Genomic DNA, 12,935 nt, shown 5'->3' with positions numbered 1-12,935 from the left:
GTCTGCCCCTGGGCAGGACAAAGACTGATATGTGGGGATATTTCTTCTCTGTGAAAGGGACAGTGAGCTAAAGACGTGGTTGAGACTCTCCCAGGGGTTCTTCACCCAAGAACAGGTCATTGGGCTGTGTTCGTGCTGGTAGAGAGATTCCCAGACCTCCCTTTGTTTTGCATAATAATAAGACATTCTTAGTGGCGTCTTGTCAAATAAAATGGGCCTATACTAAAAAAAACTATTGCCAATCCTTACCACTATGTTACAAAAAGAATGTCGGATAATGTTCAGCAAAAAAGAAAGAAGTGTTCACAAAATGATAAATCAGGATGGTATGGCTGGGGTCTCTCTTCCCTACGTTTTAAGCACGGGACAAGGCAGGACTACTGAGCACAACATACTCCTGGGTCTCTCCAGTACGAGGTTCGCTATTCCACTCAACAATAGCAGGACCTTCATGGACCAAGTCCCTTGAACCAAAGTCTCTTGCCTTAGAAGGCGTGCTGGACCAAAATAACAAACAAAAAAAAGTTGCTTTTGTGATCCTGCACCGTGGGCAGTTGCACTTCGCCCCTGGGATCTCCCTCCGCCGGGCTCGGATTCTTCTTGCAACTTGGGCCTCCCTCTGTCTGGGTCACTAAGGCCTTTCACTCTTCACATAATCTTCTCGGGTGTATCAGATCTCACTCCGATTTGCAGACATCCCTCAACCGGGTTCACATTTGCCAATTTCACAGTTCATGTTGTTTTATCACATTCGGAATTTACTTTAGCTTTCACTTTGGCTTCCCTCCATCGGGTTCACTTAGCCATCGTTAAAACGGTTCCTGTTTTACTTCATATTTTCAGGAAGCGTGGTTCCTTTTCCCTAGCTTTCTTTCAGCAATGGGTCAGCGACTTTCAATTGTACAGAGGATTTTATGTGACCTCTGTAAGACCACTTGACCCTCACGCCGCCCTCGCCTATGGCTTTCTAGGTTGAGTAGTTTCATCACAAAACAAAGGGGCCAGCCAGAGTCCTTCAAAAGAGCACTCCTGTGGAGCCTGATCACCCTGCAGCTGGCCCTGTTCTTGGTTTTCTCAAAAGTTCAGAACACAAGTTATTTGTTCAAATGTTGCCACTTGCAACTTTGGGATCAACACAGTTCGGTTTCCTATCCATTTTCTCTGATTCACCGGCTGTGTTGAACCCGTTGGTCTGATTCGCCTCTGTAGTCAAGGCTGATACCACGGTAGCCAGCGTGCCTCCCCGCCTGTGTTATCTGTGCAGGTGTGCATCCACGCATGGCCTATCCTTTTTGGTCTAATACAGTAGCGGATCACACCCTACATAACTGAACCACTTTTAGTGCATTTAGGCGGCTTTTAGGTGCTAGACCTATGTGTTTGAATAGATCAGGCCTCAGCACTTCTGTGATATTAAATTTATCACTCTCACTTACGATCCATACCGTCTCCTATTGTGAGCGGATACTCATCCGCACCAGCCCTGCAATCACCAGCAATTATAACTTAATCAATATCTTCACTTAGGTCTGAAATCTTAACACTCGAGTCATTTTCCTCCTCTGGCTCTTTTTTTCTGCACAACATTCCTGATGCCTGACACAGCATCACATCTAAGTGCATTAAGCAGTTAGATACATTTCTGGTATTGCAGCACCCTCGAGACATCCCCCTCCGTCTTCTAAGATCGGACACATTTCCGTGCACACCTTTCCCTGGCGGACCAATCAGACCCAGCCCATGGGACACCGCCCATGGTTCTTTTTCCTTTCCCCCACCCCGGATTTGCAGTCACGTCTTTGTCTGCAGCCCAAGGTTTCCGGGTCACGTGGCCCGATGACGGCTTTAGTTTTGCCGATCACCTAGCAACCGTTTCTTGTTAGCCGGGCATGTGCAGGAGGTGCTTCACTTCCTCCTGCGGCTTCATGACACAGTTCTTTCTAGCTGGTCTGCTGAATCCTCTGCAGCCACTACGTACGGTAAACTCAGCACACTACCCCCTCTCAACAAAAGGCACCTTCTCGTGTCCCTTGCTGACTCCATACCGTGTGCCTTGCAAGCAACCCCGTACAGAAACGGAAACTTATCTGTTCTCCGTTCTTTCAGAACAGCTTTCTGCTCTTCCATTACGGGATGTACACCGCATCGAAGCTGGTGCAGCTGCCAACATCTGCAGCTTAGGACTACTTTATTCAGCGTAATTCTTCCCTGTAGACACTCCCGGTAGGTGCCTATATTTTACACACATATAGCATATATTTATTTTCTAATTGCATATTGGTTAAAGTGGCTCAGCCCTATCTATAGTGTAGCTTGCTCACGTCTGGGAGCCTGGTTAATTACATACTTTATTTATTTTATCATAGCCTGTCAATTTTTACGCAGATTTTTCAGCACACGCACTTCAAACGCCGTAGCAACTCAGGCAAGTCTGGTGTTTTCGGATACCCAGCTGTGGGGCTACCAGGTTGGCGGGGACCAGCATGCAGTTTCCAGTCTCGCATTCTTAGAGACTGTTGAACCAAAACCCCACTATGTGAGGAATAGATATCTTATTCATTCCCACTTTTCTGGGTTTTTTTTTTTAAACAATTTTGTGTTTCATGCAAAACCTATCGTGTGACAAACTTTTCAGCAAGCTTGTTTTTTAGATAAAATGCATTTTCAAGCCTGCACTATTGCCAGTTCAGCCAACATTTTTAATTACAACTTAGCCTTTTTTTCTTTTGTGTTACTCTGTTTCCAATAGGGTATTATGAATTTGCCCTGATGAAGGTGGCAACATAACAACCACCGAAACGCGAGAAAAGATAAGGGGGACTTGGCTTCCAGACCTTACTACTTTGGACACTTGGACAACAGTTCCCACTCCTGGGAGTATTTTGGCAATCTGGAAACATACCACTATTTGGTTATTTTTTATAACTAGTCATCCCATCCCTTGTGGGTTTTTTTCCCCCTATACGCTTTGGCAAACCCAGCCTGGTTTTTCCCCACAGAACTCTGCAAAAAGAGTAAAAAAAGAATTTTTGAAAAAATAAAAAAACTTTAGGACTCTCTCAAACAAAGACGTACCCGAATACACAGTAATGGGTACATAAGATCTGATGGGTTCGATTAACCGTTTACAAAAATAAAATTTTTCTACAAATATAGAATCATTTTTACAAAAATTGTTTAGTTTTCATTCACATTTTGCTTTAATCCATATATATTCTTTTTCTTTTTTCTTTCTTCATCACTGGGTCTCTGTTCACCTACATTTTTTATCTTTCTCTACTTTCTCCATTCCTGTTGCTTCAGCATTTGGAACAATATGATTAAAAAATGATGAAATGTTTGCTTTTCTTGTTTGATTAAAAAATGATGAAATGTTTTCTTTTGTTTTTTTATATATGTTTTGTGATCAAGAAGAATTTTTAGTTCAAGGTTGACATTGAACATATTGCAACTATTGTCTATATTTCCTTTGATGCTATCCTGAATGCAAAAATATTACAAATTATATATTGAAAATATTTAGGTGTATGTGGCATTTCTTTAAATGAACCAGGCCATAATAGGGCCAGGAGGAGGGGTTGAATTTGATACAGGAAAACCCCAGTCGAAAGGTACTCCACTAACTTAGTAACTATGTAAGGTGAAGAGTATATCCTTATGTGCAGCAATGTGTCTTTATGTCATATCCGTGCAGGTGGCCCCCGTGCACCGTTGACACCTATCACACCACACGCCAGCTTTATTCCCCGGTCTTGTTATTCCTTTATCGGAGGCTTCACCATTCGGAGTTGAGAATGGCAATTGCAACTCCCTCCTCGTCGTCCTTTCAGGTCTCGCCGCTTTTCTCTTGAACTGCCGATCTGGAATAGCTGTACCCTTGTGCATTCAGCCTTGCTCATTGTGTGCACTCGTGCTCTGCCTTTTATCCCTGTGGGGTAGGTGTTAGTCTATTGTCTTTCTCTGTGTAAGAAAGCATTTGTGACGGAAAAGGGGGTGCGGGTCAGAGCTTCTTGATGTCCAACGGGGTGGGATGGGGAAAAGGTGTTAAAAGGGATGGGGTACTGCGTCTCGCCCGTCAGTGTCCCACTTCCACTCCTCGAAGACCCCCCCATCCAGGTGATCCTCACCCACTGGTCCACCCCAATCAGTAGAGATGGCCTTGTCCTGGCCATCTGGATGACAGATCTCCGGGGACTAGCAGGTGAGACACCTTCAGGTTTCTCACAGTACCCATACTCCTACGTCCCGTCCCCTTTCCTCCATACTTGTGGGACATCTCTCCATCCTGTGGGACGGGACCGGAGTACTTTGTAAAAAGCATCCACATTTTTCCAAAAATTTGTCCTTCCTCTCTTTCCTGCGCGGGGCCTGGCACGCGGCCGTATCCCCGCCCACCTTGGCTCCGCCCCACGCATCGCCCCTCAGTCCTTTTCTCCGCTCGATCGGGGCCGGACGCACTTGCATCCTCGGAAGATTTTCTTCCCCGTTTTCCTCTCCGGCTCTCGCTAGCGTTCGTCTTCTAGTCTGTCTATGTCTTTTAAATTAGACTTTCCAGACTGTTCTTCGGGTCATCGTCGCTTCGCGAGGGCGGATCCCCATCCTCTTTGTTTAGAGTGTTTAGGTCCGGAACACCGTTGGGACTCCTGTTTTTACTGTGACTCCCTTTCGGTCCGGGCTCTTCAACGTCGGTTGGAACGGTGGGAGGAGGTGTTCCGACGCACTCCTCCATCTCATTTTCAGGCGTTCATCGACGAGAAGAAGAAACGCCCGGTAAGTTCTTTAGTTTTCAGAGCACCCCGGCCGGGGGATACCTTCCCGGGTTCCTCTCGAGCCGGGAGGGGCGTTGATCGCTCTGTCACCAGAGTTCGCACTGAGGTGCCCGTCAGGCCTAATAATTCTACCGGAGTTTTCTCTGAGGGTCTCCGTAAGGGGCCTGTGTACACCGGAGTAACTTCCGAGGCCCCTCCTGTGGGGGCTGTGTGTAGACCCAGTTCTGCTGAGTCACAGGGTACCAGAGTTTGCTCTGAGGCCTCTCTTTCGGCTTCCCTCAAAAACAAGACCGGGGTGTGCCCCGAGGCCTTGGCTGGGCTTGTGTTTACTGAACGGATGTTCGAGGCACGTGCCGATAAGGCTATTACCGGGCCTAGGCCTGAGGTCCCTCGTACAGAGGCTAAGGCTACCAACAGTTCTGAGTGGCCGGGCAGGGCCCTGTCGGTGAAAGCGGTTTCTCACCGTTCCCGTTCTTGTGGTGATACCAGATCTGTTGAGGGGGCAAAGAAGCAAGGTTCTTCTTATACCGGCAGTGCCGAGGTCCTTCCTTCGAAGGCTCAGTTGGCGGTTCGTATGTCGCAGAAACATTCCAGGCCTCATAGTACCGGCTCTGCCGAGGTTCCTTATGTTAAGGGTAAAATTAAGACCCCTGCCTCACCTCCTCACGTGCCGCAGTTCCCCTCAGATGAAGACAAAATGGCGGCCGTTCCCGCCACGACCACGGCTGCCATTTTAGGTACTACCCCTACAACTACGCCATCGGCCCCTGGTGTAGGGTTCGGTCCTTTGGGTGAACCTAAGGTCACTTGTGCGTATCCTTTCCGGCCCGTTTGATTGGAACGCCCAGATGCCTCGTCCGCACGTTTCGTTGCCTGCAGGGGCGGCCCCTTTGATTTATGTGGATACGTTGGCGGAGGGCCTGGCGTGGCACCCTCCTCCGTTACGTCCCTGGATTTGTCCACCTCATGAGAGGCCTCCTCAGGTTCTGAAGCAATCTCCTGAGGACGCTTTTTTCGGTAAATTTCAAGCGCTTATGCGCACCGACCCCATGAGGGAGTATTTCAAAGGGCTTTTTAAGGAAATTTGTCCTCCAGCGCCCCCGGCTCCACCCTTTCCTCTGGTGGTTCCGCCGGCACCTCCTTTGCCCATGGTGCCTGCCCCTGCTCTTCCACCTTTGCCACCGTTGTCCCCAGTGGACAAGGAAGTGCCTGACGCGGTTCAGCCGGATCCTGACCTTTCAGATGACCCTCAAGGCGAGCAGGACAACGAGGACCTTCCCCGCTCTGTTAGAGCTTTTCATGACCAGGTACTGGACATGATGAATTTCTTAGATGTTCTGGTTCCCGAGGCACCTGCTCCACAGGAGGGCGTGCTTTCTGGGGCGTTCACCCTGTCTCCTTTGGAGCGTACCGGCCTTTTCCTGCAGAAAGATGTTTTGGCCGAGGTCCGAAGAGTCTGGGAGAAGCCACACTCAGGACTTTTTGTCAATAAAAAGATTGAGCGCGAGGTACAGGCTGCACTCTTCGGAGGAAGTGGCCTTGTCGTCTTGTCCGCCTCCCTCCTCCACAGTGGTGGCTGCGGCCACGTTGCAGTCCAGACCTGCAGCATCCTCTTCCGCGACGGCTACTCAGGTCTTGGGAAAGGAGGACAAGCTCCTGGACTCCCTAGGGAGGAAAATCTTTGCCAATTCGGCCTTGCAGCTCAGGCAGGCCAATGCCGAATTGATTTTGGCGGGAGCTAACATGCGGATGTGGAAAGGTCTGTGGGAGTTTGAGGAGCACATTCCGGTCGAGAAGTTGGAAGATTTCAGAGGTGGCCTTTCCGATGCCAGGGTCTTGGCCCAGGATCTCCTGGAGGCTGCGGCTCATCACGTAGACACCTCGGCTCGGGGCAGGATGCTCGGGGTTGATACCTGGAGGCAAGCGTGGTTGCATGCCACTAAGTTTTCGAAGGAAGTGCAAGACAAAGTATTGGACCTTCCATTCGATGGTAAGGAGCTTTTTCATTCTTCTACTTCTTCTTGGTAGAGCTCACCAAAACCAAGGATAGCACTCAGACGGCTAAATCATCGTCTGTTCTGGTTAAAGCTCCTTTCAAACCTCAGAGAATGTTATCGCAGAGTCGACCTTCTTCTGGTTTCAGGGGCTTCCTCGACCGCAAATCGCGCAGAGTGGATACTCCTGCGGGGAATAACCACCGTAGACAACAGCGTATGCGTTTTTTCTCCCGCTCCTCAGCCTCTTCCTCAGGCTCAGGTGGCACCACCACCGATAAACCTGCCAAATGAGGGTTTTCCGCGCTCGCACGAGACCCCGGTGGGAGGGCGCATTGCGTCTCATTGGGAGGCGTGGCAGACCATCACAGAAGACAGATGGGTCTTGTCAGTCGCTCGGGCGGGCTTCCGCTTACGTTTACCCCCTACCCCACCCATCAACCCTCCTTTTCAGCTGTTGGGCTCGCCCTCCCTCAACGCCGAGGTTCAGAAACTCCTGGACCTCAGGGCTGTGGAACCCGTTCCCTTTGGGGAGTGAGGGGAGGGCTTCTACTCCCGGCTGTTTACGGTGCCAACCCAACCAGGCTGGCCTGCGCACCATCCTAGACCTTTCCCAGTTCAACCTCTTTCTACCCCAAGAGAAATTCAAGATGATCACGCCCAGCCAGATACGCTCCTCTTTGCAGATGGGCGACTGGCTCAGCGTAGTGGATCTTCAGGACGCGTACATGCATATCCTGATTTGGGCTCCACACAGGAGGTACCTCCGTTTCTCTTTGGGAGAGGAGCACTTCCAGTTTCGGGTGCTTACTTTTGGCCTCAGCTCGTCGCCGCGTGTCTTCACGAAGATGATTTCGGTAATTGCAGCCTATCTTTGTCTTCAGGGTATCCATGTGTATCCTTATGTGGACAATTGGCTTTTACGCAGCCCTTGTCTGCTGGCGGCAGCGGGCAACCTCCAGTCTCTCCTTCAGCTCCTGTTCCATCTTGGGCTGTCGGTGAACTGGCGGAAATCCTCCATGACGGTCTCTCAGGACCTGATTTTTCTGGGTTTTCGTTGGAACACGATCGACTGCAGAGTATAACTGACCGGGGACAGAATGGCGGATCTGTTGGCCACGTGTGAGATGTTTGTGCAGTCGGAGAGTATGTCGGCCTGGTGGTTCCAGAGGCTTCTGGGCCTCATGGCCTCGTGTGTGCTGGCTCTTCCTCTTGCTTGTCTCAAAATGAGACGGACCCAGATGGCCCTTCGGAATTCATGGCGTCAGGCAGTGGACCCAGACTCCATGCGGATAATGATTCCGGATTCCATGAGTGGACCTGGACTGGTGGTCATCTCTCAGCAATCTGTCTGACGTTAGATCTCCTTCAGGTCTCGGACCTCTGGTTGCCTCAGGACAAGCTCCTGCACATAAATCATTTGGAGCTTCTGGCAATTTTCTTGGCGCTCAGGGCGTTCAGACCAGTCATTGTCAACAAAGTGGTCCGCATAAGAACGAGCAGGGGGGAACGAAGTCTTCCCCCCCTCGTGGACCTGTCCATCCAGATTTGGGAGTGGGCCGTGCTTCATGGTGTCTGGCTGCTTGCAGTGCACATCCCGGGCCAGCTGAATGTCACAGTAGATGCCCTCAGCCGGCGGACAGTGGTCAGCTATGAGTGGGAGTTGAAGGCGGAGGTCCTCTCAGGGATTTTCTCACGCTGGGGCACACCGCAGGTTGGACCTCTTCGCGACGGCGGCGAAAAAGAAGCTTCCTCTGTATGCCTCCAGAGGGGGGCTGGGAGCCTCCTCTCTGGGGGATGCTTTAGAGATTCCATGGCACAACAAGAGAGCTTACGCCTTCCCGCCTCTGCCTCTAGTTCACCGGGCAATTTGGAAGTTGAAGAACTCAGTGAACTGTTCTTTTCTACTGATAGCCCCGTGGTGGCCGGCCAGGTTTTGGTTCTCAGAACTCCAACACCTGTCGGTTTATCCGCCGATCAGTTTACCGGTAACTCCCGATCTTCTCCACCAGGGGGAGCAGCAGCTGTGGCACCCCTCCCCACAATCGCTCAGCTTGGCGGCATGGTGCCTGAGTTCAGGTCTTTAGAGCATCTGAATTTGTCTGCGGATAACATGTGTATTATCCAGGCAGCCAGAAAACCCTCGACCAGATCTCAGTACAAGAGTAAATGGCTCAGGTTCTGTCATTGGTGTCTAGAGAAGAACTTGGATCCCACGGTTGACACAGTGTTGTCCTTCGTGTCCTCCCTAGCAGAGTCAGGGGTTCATGTTCTGTCATGCAGGACTTACCTTTCAGCGGTCTTCGCTTATCTTTCTACGGATCAGTATTCGTATTCTCTGACTAACCCAGTGGGAAAGAGGCATTTCGCTGGTTTAACACGCCTTTACCCTCCAGTTCGTAATCCGCACCCGCCATGGGACCTGAATGTTGTCCTGACGGCGCTGACCTACTGTGGACCTCAAGTACTTGTCTTGGAAAGTGTCCTTTTTGGTCGCCGTCACATCGGCAAGGAGAGTGAGTGAGCTCCAGGCATTGTCGGTGGAGCATCCTTACAAGGACAAGGTAGTCCTTCGAACTAATCCGGCTTTTCTGCCGAAGGTAGTGACCGAATTCCATTTGAATCAATCGATCTCCCTACCAGTCTTTTTTCCGAACCCCGCCTCTGAGGCGGAGAGGGTTCTACACTGTCTTGATGTCCGAAGAGCTCTTAAATTCTACCTGGATAGGACTTCCGAGCTTAGAAGTTCTTCTCAACTTTTTGTGACTTTCGGCAACCCTCAAGGCAAGCAGGCGTCTAAGGCAACTATTTCTAGGTGGATTGCCGCCTGCATCATGGAGTCTTTCACTGTCCAAAAGCTGAAACCTCCTAAAGGTATTCATGCACACCTGGTGCGGGGCAAGGCAGCTGAGGTTGCTTTTCAGAAGTATGTTCCCTGGGAGTCCATCGCTAGGGCAGCTACTTGGACCTCTCCATCTGCTTTCTGTAAGCAATACTGCCTCGATATGAGTTCTAGAGCTGATGCTCAGTTTGGTCAGGCTGTGCTGAAGAACATTTTCCAGTAAGGGGTATTTCCATCCACCCGTAGTTCCTGTAAGGAGTGCTTGGGAATCTCCCACAAGTATGGAGGAAAGGGGACGGTACGTAGGAGTATTACCAGGTTACTCACCGTAGTGACCACCTTACTCCTAGTCCATAGTCCCTTTTCCTCCATACGCCCGCCCGCCGTCCCTTCTAATAAGGTTCCTCTGTTATTGGTAATGGGTCTCTGACCTAGCAAAGAAAAGGACTGAGGGGGGATGCGTGGGGCAGAGCCAAGGTGGGCGTGGTTACGGCCGCGTGCCGGGCCCCGCGCAGGAAAGAAAGGAAGGACACATTTTTGGGAAAATGTGGATGCTTTTTACAAAGTGCTCCGGTCCCGTCCCACAGGACGGAGAGATGTCCCACAAGTATGGAGGAAAGGGGACTATGGACTAGGAGTAAGGTGGTCACTACGGTGAGTAACCTGGTAATTGCTAGACATAGTTCTCACCTTTAAACTATTCCCAAAATAATACATATGCCAATGGAGACAAGTGTGGGTGTTTTTCCTTCAAGATCAAAACCCCTTTAGTGCATGAGTGGGCAGGCACACTGAACTTTTCTTTAGGCATTAGATGTGATATGCTGACCTTTAGCTCTGCAGTAGATTTAAACTCGAGGTGTACAAGTCCCAGATTAAGCTTTGCATCAGACATGTGACAAGCCTGCAATTTTCAAGTTCGAATCACAGACAGGACTGGCTCAGCACGTCATCCTTCCTATGTCGATAAATTGAGTACCATTAAATTGGGTAAAAATGACCGCTATTCGAACATGAAGGTAATTATTGACCTCCTCTCAGTCAATTTGGAAGCTTGCAATGCAGTAAATATCTGCTGGCAGTTTGGTGAAAATTGATGTCCCTTTCTGGGAGGATCTTTTTGTCTTTGCACCTTAAAACGATGAACAATATCCATTTAATGCCCCAAAGTAAAAACGAAATCATAGAAAAAAATGTCAGTGTTTTCTTTCACTTTTAAATTACAGCTTTTGCGTGCTCATTTTAAAAATGTTTCCAGTTCAACCAAGTTTACAATTGAAATGCCATACGGACACAAACGTCTCATTTACATACTACACAATAAAATATTCAATAAACTAACCTGTTTTAACTATTCATTTAGCACACTAGTAACATTTTACTTTAGCACCTGTGAGACTGGCATGGTATCAAGAGAGACACAAACTCAAAAGTAACAGTTTGAAAACCTTTATTATCAAACTTTGTGGGGTTGGTGTAATGCCTACCTGTCCCTAACTCTAAGGGGTTATTTCTCTATTGATGCTTCTAAGGGTCGTCAATGTCCGTAAGTCCAAAACCAAAGTTCCTCTGTGTCCAAACCTATGTTTGCCCTTGCTCTTAAATAAAATATGTTGGGGGATTTTCTTAAAGGAAACATGGTGGCTCAAAAAAAGAAAAGGAAACGTAAACCACAGCTGGTTTCAGGTAGTCTCACCAATAACTGTAGTTCTGCCAGTTCAAAATAGTTCAACTCAAGGGGTGCCATTGGAACCTTCCACACAGGGTTCTTGCCGTAAATTAGTAGAGTTCACAATGTCTCTGGGTCTCCTGGGGGTCCATGCCCCAAGCTTTGATCCTCCCAGTTCCGAACAAAAAAAGACACAGTTCCTGTTAGGCTTCTCAGGGCTCCCTTCCCCAAGTCTAGGACTTGCTTTGCCAGGTTCAACAATGTCTTTAGTTGGGCCTCTTAGGGTTCCTTTCCCCAAGCCTAGGCCCCTCTTTGCGAAGTTCAACAAACAAAGAAAATGTTCCTCTTGTCGAAATACAATGTTCAATGTACAGTTCTCGTGTGGGGTAGTATCAGAGATTTTCGAGAACGCCAGGCTCTTTGCTCCTCCCAGGCACGACCACTCTCACCTCTAACCCCTCTCCTTATTCTCTGGTACGTTTTCCTCTTCTGTGCCGCTTTCACTCTGTCCTTTTCCACTTTACTGTGCTTCCCTCTCACCTTTTTTTGTTGTGCACACTTGCACCTTTTATCCTCCTTTCTGCGCCCCTTGCACACTTCTCCTTACTTTTCACTGTGCTCTCTTGCACTCTCTGTATTTCCTTCTGGTTGTTTGCACCCTCTTTCTAACTTTCAGTTGCTTGCACCCTTTCTTAACTGTCTGTTTTCCTTCTCACTGTCTCTTTTCTGTCTCTCTTTACTTTCGTGTCTCTCTCGCTCCCATTCTTGCTGTTTCTGCGCTGCAAGCACACTTTGCTGTCTTTCATTACTTCTGCACCTCTAGCACACCTTTTCTGTCGTTCCGCTTTGCTTTCTTTTGCCACTTTCCAACTTTTGCTCGCTCCGCTTTGCTTTTACCTTTCACTCGCTTCACTTTGCTTTCTTTCACCGCTTTACAGCTTTCGCTTGCTTGCCCTCAAGTATTCTCCCACGACCCTCCACTCAGGTGATTCTCCCTCATTTGTCCACCCGCAGGTTCGGGATCCAAAAGCGATGGCCCTTTCCTGGCCACCTTTCCTTTCCGGGGGAGCAGCTGGGAGAATACTGTCCAGTTTCTCTCACACCACATCTTCAAAACCTATACCATTAAACGCACAATGTGCTATTAGCCTTATAGACCTCCGGAGGGGTCTCTATCACCTAGGAAAAGTATCCTTCCTCAACCTATGGCCTGCGACTTCACCTTTGTCCATAACATTGGAGCATGTCATAATCCCGCAATAATGGCCCTTCTATTACTATATAAGGATATGTTATAGCCTTATAGACTTGGGGAGGGGTAGTTATCGTGGGGTAGTGAACTTTGGGGAAGGGTCATTATCCCAACTGATGATTGATGCCTACCAAGTTCTGTAAGGCTATTAGCACATAATGTTAGCAACAACATGTTTTGGAGCTTTGATGCTGAAATAAAAATCTGCTTGTTTAGTAATGAGAAAGTAAATTGACAAACGAGTTAGTAAATTAAATTTGGTTTTATTTTGTAGCATTTAAATAACAAGTTTGTCTGCATACGCTAAGCATTTCAATTCAATGTCAATGCCGAAGGGGAGTATTATACTTCAACTTCTTTATTGCTATCCTTCACCATCTTTTACATTTCTTTTTTTTGTTAACATAAT

The 12,935-nt window shown here is 48.6% G+C and overlaps 1 protein-coding gene across 1 annotated transcript in view; it reads left to right on the top strand.

The window, feature by feature from the left end:
• The window catches only part of TMEM135 (transmembrane protein 135), a 2,087,148-nt gene that overhangs the window by 1,035,767 nt on the left and 1,038,446 nt on the right, over positions 1–12,935 (top strand). The window lies entirely within an intron of this gene.

Source organism: Ambystoma mexicanum, chromosome 7q (assembly GCF_040938575.1).
Source record: "Ambystoma mexicanum isolate Mex_15411 chromosome 7q, UKY_AmexF1_1, whole genome shotgun sequence".
Taxonomy (NCBI): domain Eukaryota; kingdom Metazoa; phylum Chordata; class Amphibia; order Caudata; family Ambystomatidae; genus Ambystoma; species Ambystoma mexicanum.
The sequence above is the reverse complement of the archived record's forward strand: the minus strand, read 5'-3'. Positions and strand labels throughout refer to the sequence as shown.